The sequence below is a fragment of the Rattus norvegicus genome, chromosome Y (assembly GCF_021556685.1).
Source record: "Rattus norvegicus strain SHRSP/BbbUtx chromosome Y, alternate assembly SHRSP_T2T, whole genome shotgun sequence".
In the NCBI taxonomy this organism is placed as follows: Eukaryota; Metazoa; Chordata; class Mammalia; order Rodentia; family Muridae; genus Rattus; species Rattus norvegicus.
Window position 1 is genome coordinate 1,831,832 of NC_141555.1, and position 14,619 is coordinate 1,846,450.

Sequence of the window (14,619 nt, forward strand, 5' to 3'; positions counted from 1 at the left end):
AGGGTTACAAACTATCTGAGCCTGCAATGGAAGCAGCAAGCAGCCCCTGGATCCTCACCATAAGGTAATCCTCAAGAATCTGCCATTCAGAGCACCACAAGCAGAGCCTACAACTCAGTAAAAGGTGAACAAGTACATGCAAGTCATTAGAAAAGAATATTGAGGAGGAATACAGCAAACCAATGCTAGAACCCCCACCGTCTGTAGGGAATTTTTATCTCCATTCTGTACACCACGCATCGTTTTACTTGGTTTGTTATAGCTAAATATCCTTGCACCTGGGTCTGCTACAGGAATACATTCTATCACATGCACATTTCGCACATCATCCTTACAATGGTGTGCCCATGAAATTAACATTTGGCATAATCATAATGAATTTTCAAAAGAAGCCAAAAGTTTCCACTTCAAGGAAATATTTTCATGTCTCTGATTTTAATTTTCCTTGTAATCTGTATTATAAATTCTTAAATATCACTGTAAAGTTTAGGGCAAAATGAATAGAACAGCTGGGGTTAACTAACATCTTTTTTTGCAGTCAGCCACATGTCTAAATTCCAGCTCCTTGAAAGATTGTGTTTGGCATAATAATTGAATAAGGAGTTTCTCACACAGTCTGGAGAGCAATCCCTGACTTTCATCACAAAAAATCAAGTTTGTAGGTTTTAATGTCAAACATTAGAAACCATCCTAGGTCATGGGTTGGTAGGCCAATTTATTATTTATATTCGAATTTATCAAACTGTTGCAGAAAGGTAATTTCTGCATCTAGATCATGATACATTTTTTATTTGTTCTCATTCCCTTCTGACTTCTTTAAGTGTATTCTTTTCTTATCCCAGTTAATTCCAACATCTACTTTATTTTTGCATGTATTTAGTTATATTCTGCTTTCTTAAGATGTCTTACTCCCGGGGGTTGGGGATTTAGCTCAGTGGTAGAGTGCTTGCCTAGCAAGTGCAAGGCCCTGGGTTCGGTCCCCAGCCCCAAAAAAAAGAAAAAAGAAAAAAAAAGATGTCTTACTCCCACTAATATCTTTCTACTTCAACATCACACACACCCACATGCACAAACACACACACACACACACACACACACCAACACACACACACTCACACACACACATACACCAACACACACACACACACACACTCACACACACACACACCAACACACACACTCACACACACACACCTTTTTATCTACTTCCAGATGTAAAAGAAAATGTGTCTGAGCCTGGCTAATTTCAAATACAATAATAATTTCTAGTTAATTACATACATATTACTGAAAAGATCAGGACTTTCCTTTTTTTAAAAGTTTGGAGAATTGTGAGTTCTATATGTATTTCACATACTCTACATTCTTTTGTCCATTGGGGGGCATCAAGTCTGGCTAAAGAGCTAGGTTGTTCTGTACACTCCAGGAATACATATGAATGTATAAATATCTCTATGACTTCCTTACTTAATGATATTTCAGATATATGCCCAATAATGATTTAGCTGGGAAATTTGCTGCTTTTATTTAAAATACATAGCCTAATGCCATCAGCAAACCACTGAACTGAGAACAGGACCCTGTTGAAGGAATCAGAGAAAGAACTGAAAGAGCTTGAAGGGGCTTGAGACCCCATAAGATCAACAATGCCAACCAACCAGAGCTTCCAGGGACTATACCACTACCCAAAGATTATACTTGTACTGCCCTTGGGCTCCAACCTCATAGGTTGCAATGTATTGCCTAGTAAGAGCACCAGTGGAAGGGGAAGCCCTTGGTCCTGCCAAGACTGAACCCCCAGTGAACGTGATTTTTTGGCACAGGAGGTTAATAGGGGGAAGATCAGGAGGGGAACACCCATATAGAAGGGGAGATATAGGAGTTAGGAGGATTACGGCCCGGAAACTGGGAAAGGGGTTAAAAGTCAAAATGTAAATAAGAAATACCCAAGTTTATAAAGATGGAAAAAAATCAGACACACACACACACACACACACACACACACACACACTCACATACACACATCCACTTGATCAATAATTTTATTATGGTCCCTACTTCTTTAAAGAACTCTTTATATTGTATTCGTTGTACAGATGAAAAATGTATGTCTATGTATATATGTGTTTGTGTTTGTGTGTGTGTGTTTCCCAATCTTTAATTGAGTCAATAGAATTCCATCAAATAAAGCAACTTTAAATTTCAAAACATGCTTAACATTTTTATGTTGCACTTTTGATTAGTCTGTTTATGACCTGTTGCCCATTTAGCATCTTTTAGATTGTATCTCTTTTTTTTTCTTTTCTTTCTTTTTTTTTTCGGAGCTGGGGACTGAACCCAGGGCCTTGCGCTTACTAGGCAAGCGCTCTTCCACTGAGCCAAATCCCCAACCCTAGATTGTATCTCTTAATCTCTTATACTCGCTTTCTCTTTTAGATGGAACCTGTTCTATATTGAGTAAGGTTATATCCAGGGATCATCTGATTTCCTGTGTAATAGACTAATTCAGGCAGCTGATTCAAGCGTGATTATTAGGTCACTCCAGTGTAAATAATGCTATTTTATGACCTCACCAACAGTATACAAGGCCTGGAACAAGCAATTCAGCTGGCAATCTTAAGGCAGAGAAAGAGTTAATAGGTTCTTTTTAAAGACTGTTCTATCTTCTTTGTTACAACTGCTGTTACCAGATTTTAAATTTAGTATAAGTAACAGAAAACTGCCATGGACCTTGAATTTTTATTTCTTGGGAGCATTGTGCTTGCAACCATTTTTGTCTTCCTGAAGATTTTACTAGAGGTAAGCTGTATATAGGCATTGTACTAACATTAACATAGGACAGATAGTGGGTGGGTATATATTTGTAAAACCATGGAAATACTGAACGAACAACTTAAAGGAAAGAATTGCTCTCTTCCTGCACCATAGATCTGTTATACTTGATCTATTTCTTGTTTGAGATATAGAAGTTTCTAATCACTGTATTCAATAATTGTTTAGTATAAAACAATTTTAAATGACTAATTATGTATTAAACTCTGTATAGAACTTCTGATTCATTTATATTGATAAAAACACTTAAAGTACTTGTTACTCAGAATTATATTGTCTTAAAATTGGGTTAATTCCCCTATTTCCTCTCTTTTGTACAATGGTTTATGTTTACTTCTTTTTCTCTCCTAACTATATGTTCTCTGCTATTGACCTAATGTCACAAACAAAATGATTTTGAAATAGTATCAATGATAGAATATAAATAATTTAGGGTTTGCTAAATATCTTATCATGGCTCTATAAGGAAACCTAAATGATTTTATTTTATATTTTTGTGTGCACAAAACATATTTTTGATATTCTTGTATGTTGTTAGTATACTTTCTACAGTCAATTTCCCCTTTTTTATGCAATTTCAAGTGCCTTCATTTATTGATTGTGGCTATTTATGAATATATTTTAGCCCTCTTCTAAAAATCCCTTCTTAGATTTGCAATTTTGGAGGTCTTTTCCTCTTTCTTTTTATTCACATTCATCACATATATAACTTCAGTATACTAAAAATAATAACATTATAAGTCATGGAATGCTTAAAATTTCATTTTTTCCATTTTTATTTCTTTGGGTATTTTTCTTTTTTGTTTGGTTTTCTTCGTTTTTGTTTGTTTGATTTTGCTTTGGTTTTATACTTTGTTTTTTGTTATTTTGTTTTTTTTCTTTTGTTGTGTTTATTTTCCTATTGCAGATTTTCAACTTTCTCCCACTTTGATTTTGGAAATTTGACTCTAATTTCAACTTTATTCATATCCAATTTTTGTATATATACTTTCTTTTGCTTGTATCAACTGAAATTCAACTGAAGGATACTTTGCCATAAAGATCACAGACATTGCTGGAGAATACCACTGAAGTTCTCTAGGTAAGACATTTCAAACTGGCCTCCATTTATTTTTTTGATTCAGTCTATGCTTCCCTGAATATTACATGTCTATGTTTCTCTTTCACAAATTGCTATCTATATCTCTGAAGTAATTATATTCATTATCAAATAGAAGTTATTATGAGCATGATCACAAATGTCTGGGTTCCATATATAAATGAAAATATCATTTCTTTTACAGATAACACTATGTGAATGGCCACCCAAGTTAACATTTCATATAGTTGTAAGAACAACACCTTCTCAGTAAAACAGCAACAATGCTGTGACTCTTCTGGTGAACAATTTCAATCATGTTATGGTGACTTATTCAGTAGCCATGTTCAGGCAAATCCTAGTTCATCTGGACATCATAGAATGACAACTGGCTCAAATAAAGGAAAATAAAGTTCTATCTGTGAGAAAACCATTATTCCACTTAAATGCTAAGCAGATACATACTATGGATGTCACAATAAACACAGTGTAACCAGCCAATAAATTGTTGAAATTATTAAATGCATTTTCTTTCTGTAAATGATTATTAAATTTTTAAAAATCATTCTTATTGTTTAATATTTTTATATTCAAATCACTCTTTCATAATCTACCATCTGAGAGTTCCTCATCCTGTCTACAAGAGGTTGTCCCCATATAACACTCACAACACTTTTCCTCTCCTATTCCTGTGGCTTTAAGTCTATCGAGGGTAATTTGTGTCTTATCTCATTGTTGTCAATCAGTCCTCTGTTTTGTGTATATTGGTTGTTTCAGGTACTGTACAGCGCTGCCTGGCGAATGACTCAAAGTCTGAAAGATATTGTTATATTCAAGTTATTTGAGAGTGCTAATAATCTTCAATGAGGTAACTCTCCTCTTCTGCTTCAATGGATTTTTCATTAATTCAACCACAGTTGTCCCCACACTGAGTTTGTGGAATGTAAATTATCTACAATTGTCACCGTCAATCACTTGTTAGTCTGCCAGGGGGTAGCAAAAGTAGCCTCCTGTCTTTAACAACAGTATAGCATCAGTTAGAGTATCAAGAGTAGGAGCCTTCTCTTGAGCTATATCTCCATTAGAGCCTTTTCTGTACATCATTTCCTCCAGCCTCTTCTACATTACTGTATCTATAGTTTATTCTTTTAAAATTGTTTGTTTTTTGTGGGGGGTGGAATTTGGCTTCACATAAGATACGAGGTAGTGGACACATGACACATAACAGGTAACCAGTCATGAGACAGAATGTAGATTATAATTAATGGGTTGTTTTAGTGGTGTGCTATTCAGAGAAGAGCCTTCCTAAATGAACAAGTTATTTTTAAACTTGTTTTGAGTCTGAGTCTTATTTCTGGGAGCATGGGATTGGAAAAATAAGACATAATTTCTACAGATTGTAGAGAAGAATCTAGATTCATGTCTAAATGCCCAGAGTTTAAAGTTTAAAGGTTATCCACTAACTTATTTTGTGGAGACCATTCTAAGGCAGAAGAGCATTTGGTTGCAGCAGACCTGTTTACAACCTGTGGAAGGGACACAGTAAAAGAAAACAATAAAGTTTAGAAACAAAGGCATTTTGAAATGTGCAATTTGTCCAAAAACAAAAGAATTCAATGAGGCTAAATTTACAGTCAAGATAGTAGCTGAATAGAGGCCATAACTGTTACAGAGAAAATCTGGGCACAGTTCTTGGAAAAGAAAAAACTACTATAATGTCAATGCCTGTCCATAAAACTCCAAAAGGTGGAAAGCAAAGTGAAAATAGTAAGCCTGGACTGAGAACACAGTTGTGGGTGTTTCCTGTCTTCTTCCAAGGGTCCTGCATCCCCAGAAGCTGATACAGTTGTTGTCCAAGGAGACCAGGATACTTTTCATATTGGCAGCAGAAATTAGCAGAATCATTAGCATGGTTGTAGAGGGCCGCAATAACATTCGCCACCACAAGATGGCGCTGGCTTCCACTGCGCCCCATGTGGAAGGCCAGGATAGCTTTCGCCATTACAAGATGGTGCTGGCCTCCGCCGCGCCAGCCGACTTCCTTTCAGGAAGTTAACTGTGTGTGCATGTGCAAGAGTGCCTTCATGCCAGGTCTTTGCCCATTCCGGGGCATGCCTACTGAGATCATGGGTAAGCAACCAATCAGGTGTGGATGCGCCACGCTAGGGTGTATATAAGCCCCGCTATGCTGGCGCCCGTGGCGGCCCTCTCTATTATTAATGAATATAAGCATTTGGCTACAGAAAGATCCATGGGTTCCCACGTATTCTTGCTGGCGAGAGGTTGCGTGGGACATTTGGTGCTGAAATCTGGGGAAACCACGCCATCGCCAAGGCGCCAAGAGGGGATCTTCTGTCTGTGGAAGGAATCCAGAACTGTAGTGTTTAAAAGGTAAGATCCTGAGCAGCTCTCTGCTCCCAAACCCCATGAGAGAGAGACCACACCTCCTGGTCAGGTGGGCACTCCTGAGGCTGCAGAGCAGAGGAGACCACCAACACTGCCCACCCCTGCCCACATCCCTGGCCCAAGAGGAACTGTATAAGGCCTCTGGGTTCCCGTAGGGGAGAGCCCAGGAGCGGAAGGACCACTGCGTCTGAGACACCGCTGTAACCTGAAGGAAACAGACTGGATAAACAGTTCTCTGCACCCAAATACCGTGGGAGGGAGAGCTAAACCTACAGAGAGGCAGACACGCCTGGGAAACCAGAAGAGACTGCACTCTGCACACATCCAGACGCCAGAGGAAAACACCAAACGCCATCTGGAACCCTGGTGCACGGAGGCTCCCAGAAAGAGTGGCGCAGATCTTCTCGGTTGCTGCCGCCGCGGAGAGGACTTAGGCAGTACCCCATGAGCAAACTTGAGCCTCGGAACCTCAGGTAGGACCAACTTTTGCCCTGCAAGTGACCTGCCTGGTGAACTCAAGACACAGGCCCACAGGAACAGCTGAAGACCTGTAGAGAGGAAAAACTACATGCCCGAAAGCAGAACACTCTGTCCCTATAACTGGCTGAAAGAAAACAGGAAAACAGGTCTACAGCACTACTGACACACAGGCTTATAGGACAGTCTAGCCACTGTCAGAATAGCAGAACAAAGTAACACTAGACATAATCTGATGGTGAGAGGAAAACACAGGAACCCAAGCAACAGAAACGAAGACTACATGGCATCATCGGAGCCCAATTCTCCCACCAAAATAAACATGGAATATCCAAACACACCAGAAAAGCAAGATCTAGTTTCAACATCATATTTGATCATGAAGCTGGAGGACTTCAAGAAAGACGTGAAGAACTCCCTTAGAGAACAAGTAGAAGCCTATAGAGAGGAATCGCAAAAATGCCTGAAAGAATTCCAGGAAAACATAAATAAACAAGTAGAAACCCATAGAGAGGAGACACAAAAATCCCTGAAAGAATTCCAGGAAAACACAATCAAACAGTTGAAGGAATTAAAAATGGAAATAGAAGCAATCAAGAAAGAACACATTGAAACAACCCTGGATATAGAAAATCAAAAGAAGAGACAAGGAGCTGTAGATAGAAGCTTCACCAACAGAATACAAGAGATGGAAGAGAGAATCTCGGGAGCAGAAGATTCCCTAGAAATCATTGACTCAACTGTCAAAGATAATGTAAAGCAGATAAAGCTACTGGTCCAAAACATACAGGAAATTCAGGACTCAATGAGAAGATCAAACCTAAGGATAATAGGTATAGAAGAGAGTGAAGACTCCCAGCTCAAAGGACAAGTAAATATCTTCAACAAAATCATAGAAGAAAACTTCCCTAACCTAAAAAAAGAGATACCCATAAGCATACAAGAAGCCTACAGAACTCCAAATAGATTGGACCAGAAAAGAAACACCTCCCGTCACATAATAGTCAAAACACCAAACGCACAAAATTAAGAAAGAATATTAAAAGCAGTAAGGGAAAAAGGTCAAGTAACATATAAAGGCAGACCTATCAGAATCACACCAGAATTTTCGCCAGAAACTATGAAGGCCAGAAGATCCTGGACTGATGTCATACAGACCCTAAGAGACCACAAGTGCCAGCCCAGGTTACTGTATCCTGCAAAACTCTCAATTAACATAGATGGAGAAACCAAGATATTCCATGACAAAACCAAATTTACACAATATCTTTCTACAAATCCAGCACTACAAAGGATAATAAAGGGTAAAGCCCAACATAAGGAGGCAAGCTATACCCTAGAAGAAGCAAGAAACTAATCGTCTTGGCAACAAAACAAAGAGAAGAAAAGCACACAAACATAACCTCACATCGAAATATGAATAAAATGGGAAGCAATAATCACTATTCCTTAATATCTCTCAACATCAATGGCCTCAACTCCCCAATAAAAAGACATAGATTAACAAACTGGATACGCAATGAGGACCCTGCATTCTGCTGCCTACAGGAAACACACCTCAGACACAAAGACAGACACTACCTCAGAGTGAAAGGCTGGAAAACAACTTTCCAAGCAAATGGTCAGAAGAAGCAAGCTGGAGTAGCCATTCTAATATCAAATGAAATCAATTTTCAATTAAAAGTCATCAAAAAAGATAAGGAAGGACACTTCATATTCATCAAAGGAAATATCCACCAAGATGAACTCAATCCTAAATATCTATGCCCCAAATACAAGGGCACCTACATACGTAAAAGAAACCTGACTAAGGCTCAAAACATATATTGCACCTCACACAATAATAGTGGGAGATTTCAACACCCCACTTTCATCAATGAACAGATCATGGAAACAGAAATTAAACAGAGACGTAGACAGACTAAGAGAAGTCATGAGCCAAATGGACTTAACAGATATTTATAGTATATTCTACCCTAAAGCAAAAGGATATACCGTCTTCTCAGCTCCTCATGGTACTTTCTCCAAAATTGACCATATAGTTGGTCAAAAAACGGGCCTCAACAGGTACAGAAAGATAGAAATAATCCCATGCGTGCTATCAGACCACCACGGCCTAAAACTGGTCTTCAATAACAATAAGGGAAGAATGCCCACATATACGTGGAAATTGAACAATGCTCTACTCAATGATAACCTGGTCAAGGAAGAAATAAAGAAAGAAATTAAAAACTTTTTAGAATTTAATGAAAATGAAGGTACAACACACCCAAACTTATGGGACACAATGAAAGCTGTGCTAAGAGGAAAACTCATAGCGCTGAGTGCCTGCAGAAAGAAACAGGAAAGAGCATATGTCAGCAGCTTGACAGCACACCTAAAAGGTCTAGAGCAAAAAGAAGCAAATACACCCAGGAGGAGTAGAAGGCAGGAAATAATCAAACTCAGAGCTGAAATCAACCAAGTAGAAACAAAAAGGACCATAGAAAGAATCAACAGAACCAAAAGTTGGTTCTTTGAGAAAATCAACAAGATAGATAAACCCTTAGCCAGACTAACGAGAGGACACAGAGAGTGCGTCCAAATTAACAAAATCAGAAATCAGAAGGGAGACATAACTACAGATTCAGAGGAAATTCAAAAAATCATCAGATCTTATATTAAAAACCTATATTCAACAAAACTTGAAAATCTTCAGGAAATGGACAATTTCCTACACAGATACCAGGTACCGAAGTTAAATCAGGAACAGATAAACCAGTTAAACAACCCCATAACTCCTAAGGAAATAGAAGCAGTCATTAAAGGTCTCCCAACCAAAAAGAGCCCAGGTCCAGACGGGTTTAGTGCAGAATTCTATCAAACCTTCATAGAAGACCTCATACCAATATTATCCAAACTATTCCACAAAATTGAAACAGATGGAGCCCTACCGAATTCCTTCTACGAAGCCACAATTACTCTTATACCTAAACCACACAAAGACACAACAAAGAAAGAGAACTTCAGACCAATTTCCCTTATGAATATCGACGCAAAAATACTCAATAAAATTCTGGCAAACCGAATTCAAGAGCACATCAAAACAATCATCCACCATGATCAAGTAGGCTTCATCCCAGGCATGCAGGGATGGTTTAATATACGGAAAACCATCAACGTGATCCACTATATAAACAAACTGAAAGAACAGAACCACATGATCATTTCATTAGATGCTGAGAAAGCATTTGACAAAATTCAACACCCCTTCATGATAAAAGTCCTGGAAAGAATAGGAATTCAAGGCCCATACCTAAACATAGTAAAAGCCATATACAGCAAACCAGTTGCTAACATTAAACTAAATGGAGAGAAACTTGAAGCAATCCCACTAAAATCAGGGACTAGACAAGGCTGCCCACTCTCTCCCTACTTATTCAATATAGTTCTTGAAGTTCTAGCCAGAGCAATCAGACAACAAAAGGAGATCAAATGGATACAGATCGGAAAAGAAGAGGTCAAAATATCACTATTTGCAGATGACATGATAGTATATTTAAGTGATCCCAAAAGTTCCACTAGAGAACTACTAAAGCTGATAAACAACTTCAGCAAAGTGGCTGGGTATAAAATTAACTCAAATAAATCAGTTGCCTTCCTCTATACAAAAGAGAAACAAGCCGAGAAAGAAATTAGGGAAACGACACCCTTCATAATAGACCCAAATAATATAAAGTACCTCGGTGTGACTTTAACCAAGCAAGTAAAAGATCTGTACAATAAGAACTTCAAGACACTGAGGAAGGAAATTGAAGAAGACCTCAGAAGATGGAAAGATCTCCCATGCTCATGGATTGGCAGGATTAATATAGTAAAAATGGCCATTTTACCAAAAGCAATCTACAGATTCAATGCAATCCCCATCAAAATACCAATCCAATTCTTCAAAGAGTTAGACAGAACAATTTGCAAATTCATCTGGAATAACAAAAAACCCAGGATAGCTAAAGCTATCCTCAACAATAAAAGGACTTCAGGGGGAATCACTATCCCTGAACTCAAGCAGTATTACAGAGCAATAGTGATAAAAACTGCATGGTATTGGTACAGAGACAGACAGATAGACCAATGGAATAGAATTGAAGACCCAGAAATGAACCCACACACCTATGGTCACTTGATTTTTGACAAAGGAGCCAAAACCATCCAATGGAAAAAAGATAGCATTTTCAGCAAATGGTGCTGGTTCAACTGGAGGTCAACATGTAGAAGAATGCAGATCGATCCATGCTTATCACCCTGTACAAAGCTTAAGTCCAAGTGGATCAAGGACCTCCACATCAAACCAGACACACTCAAACTAATAGAAGAAAAACTAGGGAAGCATCTGGAACACATGGGCACTGGAAAAAATTTCCTGAACAAAACACCAATGGCTTATGCTCTAAGATCAAGAATCGACAAATGGGATCTCATAAAACTGCAAAGCTTCTGTAAGGCAAAGGACACTGTGGTTAGGACAATACGGCAACCAACAGACTGGGAAAAGATCTTTACCAATCCTACAACAGATAGAGGCCTTATATCCAAAATATACAAAGAACTCAAGAAGTTAGACCGCAGGGAAACAAATAACCCTATTAAAAATGGGGTTCAGAGCTAAACAAAGAATTCACAGCTGAGGAATGCCGAATGGCCGAGAAACACCTAAAGAAATGTTCAACATCTTTAGTCATAAGGGAAATGCAAATCAAAACAACCCTGAGATTTCACCCCACACTAGTGAGAATGGCTAAGATCAAAAACTCAGGTGACAGCAGATGCTGGCGAGGATGTGGAGAAAGAGGAACACTCCTCCATTGTTGGTGGGATTGCAGACTGGTAAAACCATTCTGGAAATCAGTCTGGAGGTTCCTCAGAAAATTGGACATTGAACTGCCTGAGGATACAGCTATACCTCTCTTGGGCATGTACCCAAAAGATGCCTCAACATATAAAAGAGACACGTGCTCCACTATGTTCATCGCAGCCTTATTTATTATAGCCAGAAACTGGAAAGAACCCATATGCCCTTCAACAGAGGAATGGATACAGAAAATGTGGTACATCTACACAATGGAATATTACTCAGCTATCAAAAACAACGACTTTATGAAATTCGTAGGCAAATGGTTGGAACTGGAAAATATCATCCTGAGTGAGCTAACCCAATCACAGAAAGACATACATGGTATGCACTCATTGATAAGTGGCTATTAGCCCAAATGCTTGAATTACCCTAGATCCCTAGAACAAACGAAACTCAAAACGGATGATCAAAATGTGAATGCTTCACTCCTTCTTTAAATGAGGAAAAAGAATACCCTTGGCAGGGAAGGTAGAGGCAAAGATTAAAACAGAGACTGAAGGAACACCCATTCAGAGCCTGCCCCACATGTGGCCCATACATATACAGCCACCCAATTAGACAAGATGGATGAAGCAAAGAAGTGCAGACCGACAGGAGCCGGATGTAGATCTCTCCTGAGAGACACAGCCAGAATACAGCAAATACAGAGGCGAATGCCAGCAGCAAACCACTGAACTGAGAATAGGTCCCCTATTGAAGGAATCAGAGAAAGAACTGGAAGAGCTTGAAGGGGCTCGAGACCCCAAAAGTACAACAATGCCAAGCAACCAGAGCTTCCAGGGACTAAGCCACTACCTAAAGACTATACATGGACTGACCCTGGACTCTGACCCCATAGGTAGCAATGAATATCCTAGTAAGAGCACCAGTGGAAGGGGAAGCCCTGGGTCCTGCTAAGACTGAACCCCCAGTGAACTAGTCTATGGGGGGAGGGCGGCAATGGGGGGAGGGTTGGGAGGGGGACACCCATAAGGAAGGAGAGGGGGGAGGGGGATGTTTGCCCGGAAACCGGGAAAGGGAATAACACTCTAAATGTATTTAAGAAATACTCAATTTAATAAAAAAAAAAAAACAACAACAACAACAATGCCAACCAACCACAGCTTCCAGGGTCTAAACCACTACTTAAAGACTATACATGGACTGACCCAGGGTTCCAACTGCATATGTAGCAGATAATAGCTTTGTTGGGACACCACTGGAAGGGAAAACCCTTGGTCTTGCCAATTGACCTCCAGTACTGGGGAATATGGAGGAGGGAAATAAGGAGGATGTATAGAGGGAATACCCGTATGGGGGAGGGGGAAAGGAGGAAATGGGGGCTTATGGACAGGGAAGTGGGAAGAGAAATAACCTTTGAAATGTAAGTAAAGAAATATATAATAAAAAATTTTAAAAAATATTTTCAAGAGGGGGAATTCTATTCTCATGCTGCCTCTCCTAAATTTCCATCAAGTTCCTGAAACATGTAGGTACCCTTCCATTTTCCTCATCTATTTTCACTTTCTGTATTAGCCTGTGTGCCAAGAAAAACTGATCTGAGCATCCTGCCATCCAACAGAGACCTCCAATCTTCTGTGACATCTATGTTCACTTTCACTGGACCTGAGGATCAATAATTGAAGGTACAGAACCACATAACTCAAAAATATCTATCAGAGTTTTAACATACCAGTAGCATTAAGGTTCACAACTCTCACAATAATGAACACAACAAGAACAGCCAGGGACCAAAAATATCTAGATAGTTAAAGGCTCTTTACAGAACATAATCAAGAGCCATTGCAACATGATCTGACAAATGTACCACTATCCCACTACAGCAAGCTTTACATGTCCTAACAAAACTGAAACATAATAAAAACAAAAATTGACCTTAAATCCAATCTTATAAAAAAGATAGAGACCTTTAAAAAGAAAATGAATAAACCCCTTAAAATATGCAATGAAATACAATCAAACTGAGGGAGGTCTACAAAGAGGAAACAAATGAATTCCTTAAAGACATACTGAAATATAATTAAGCAGGTAAAGGAAATAAACAAAACTGTGCAAAACCTGATAGTGGAAATAAACATAATAAAGAAAATACAAACAGGATTTACTGAAGATGGAAAACATAAGGAAGATAATCTAAACCACAGATGAAATCATCCCCACCAGAATACAAGAAAATAAAACATAAGTCCACAAAATTGTTACATATAAAAAGTTCCTGACAGAAAACATACATGAAACCTGGGAAAACATGAAAAGATGTAAAATAAGAATATTAGAAATGGAGAAAGTAAATAGTTCCAGCACCAAGTCACAGAAAACATTGTTCATTTGATACCAATAAAATCACAAAAAAATATTTTATAGCATAAAGATATGCATATAAAACAAAGAAGCTAGTACATCACAAATTTTACTTGATCAAAAGAAAATACTCACTACACATGATAATCAAAACTCAAAAATGTCTACAGAAAAAAAGCAGTATTGCTGGTTTCTGCCTCTGCCTTGAACTGACTTCGTCTGACACCTCTCTCTACCTAAACCCAATGGGGAATAGGGCTGAACACTAGAAGTGTGGATAATCCTGAGAGTTCAGGGGAGACCACTACTTCTGCCCATGTTTCAGTCCAAAAGTCCTGGACACAGGAACTTAGGAGCAGTCAATGAGAGGATCCTTCAGGTCTCTGCCCCTACCCAGAGCTGAAAGGGAGGCACAAGAACAACTGACACACTCAAGAGCATAATAAGACCAACTCTTCTATTCCAAGAAACCTGCCTGGAACACACAAATCCAGGAGTAGTCTGGTACAGTGTACTTCCGGTTTCTGTCTGTGCGTGGCGCTTACCCACTCCCATGGCCCTGTGTATCCAGATACCCAGGATAAAAACCAGGTTTACAGGAGTGCTGAAACATAGGCTTATAAGAATATCAAGC

The 14,619-nt window shown here is 38.8% G+C and overlaps 1 long non-coding RNA gene across 1 annotated transcript; it reads left to right on the forward strand.

Annotated features, from left to right (window-relative positions):
• The first annotated feature begins 2,580 nt into the window (after positions 1-2,580).
• On the forward strand, positions 2,581-4,451 carry LOC103694560 (uncharacterized). Its single transcript, NR_190688.1, has 3 exons — positions 2,581-2,799; positions 3,857-3,913; positions 4,116-4,451. It is a non-coding gene; the product is annotated as an uncharacterized LOC103694560 (long non-coding RNA).
• The last annotated feature ends 10,168 nt before the right edge of the window (positions 4,452-14,619 follow it).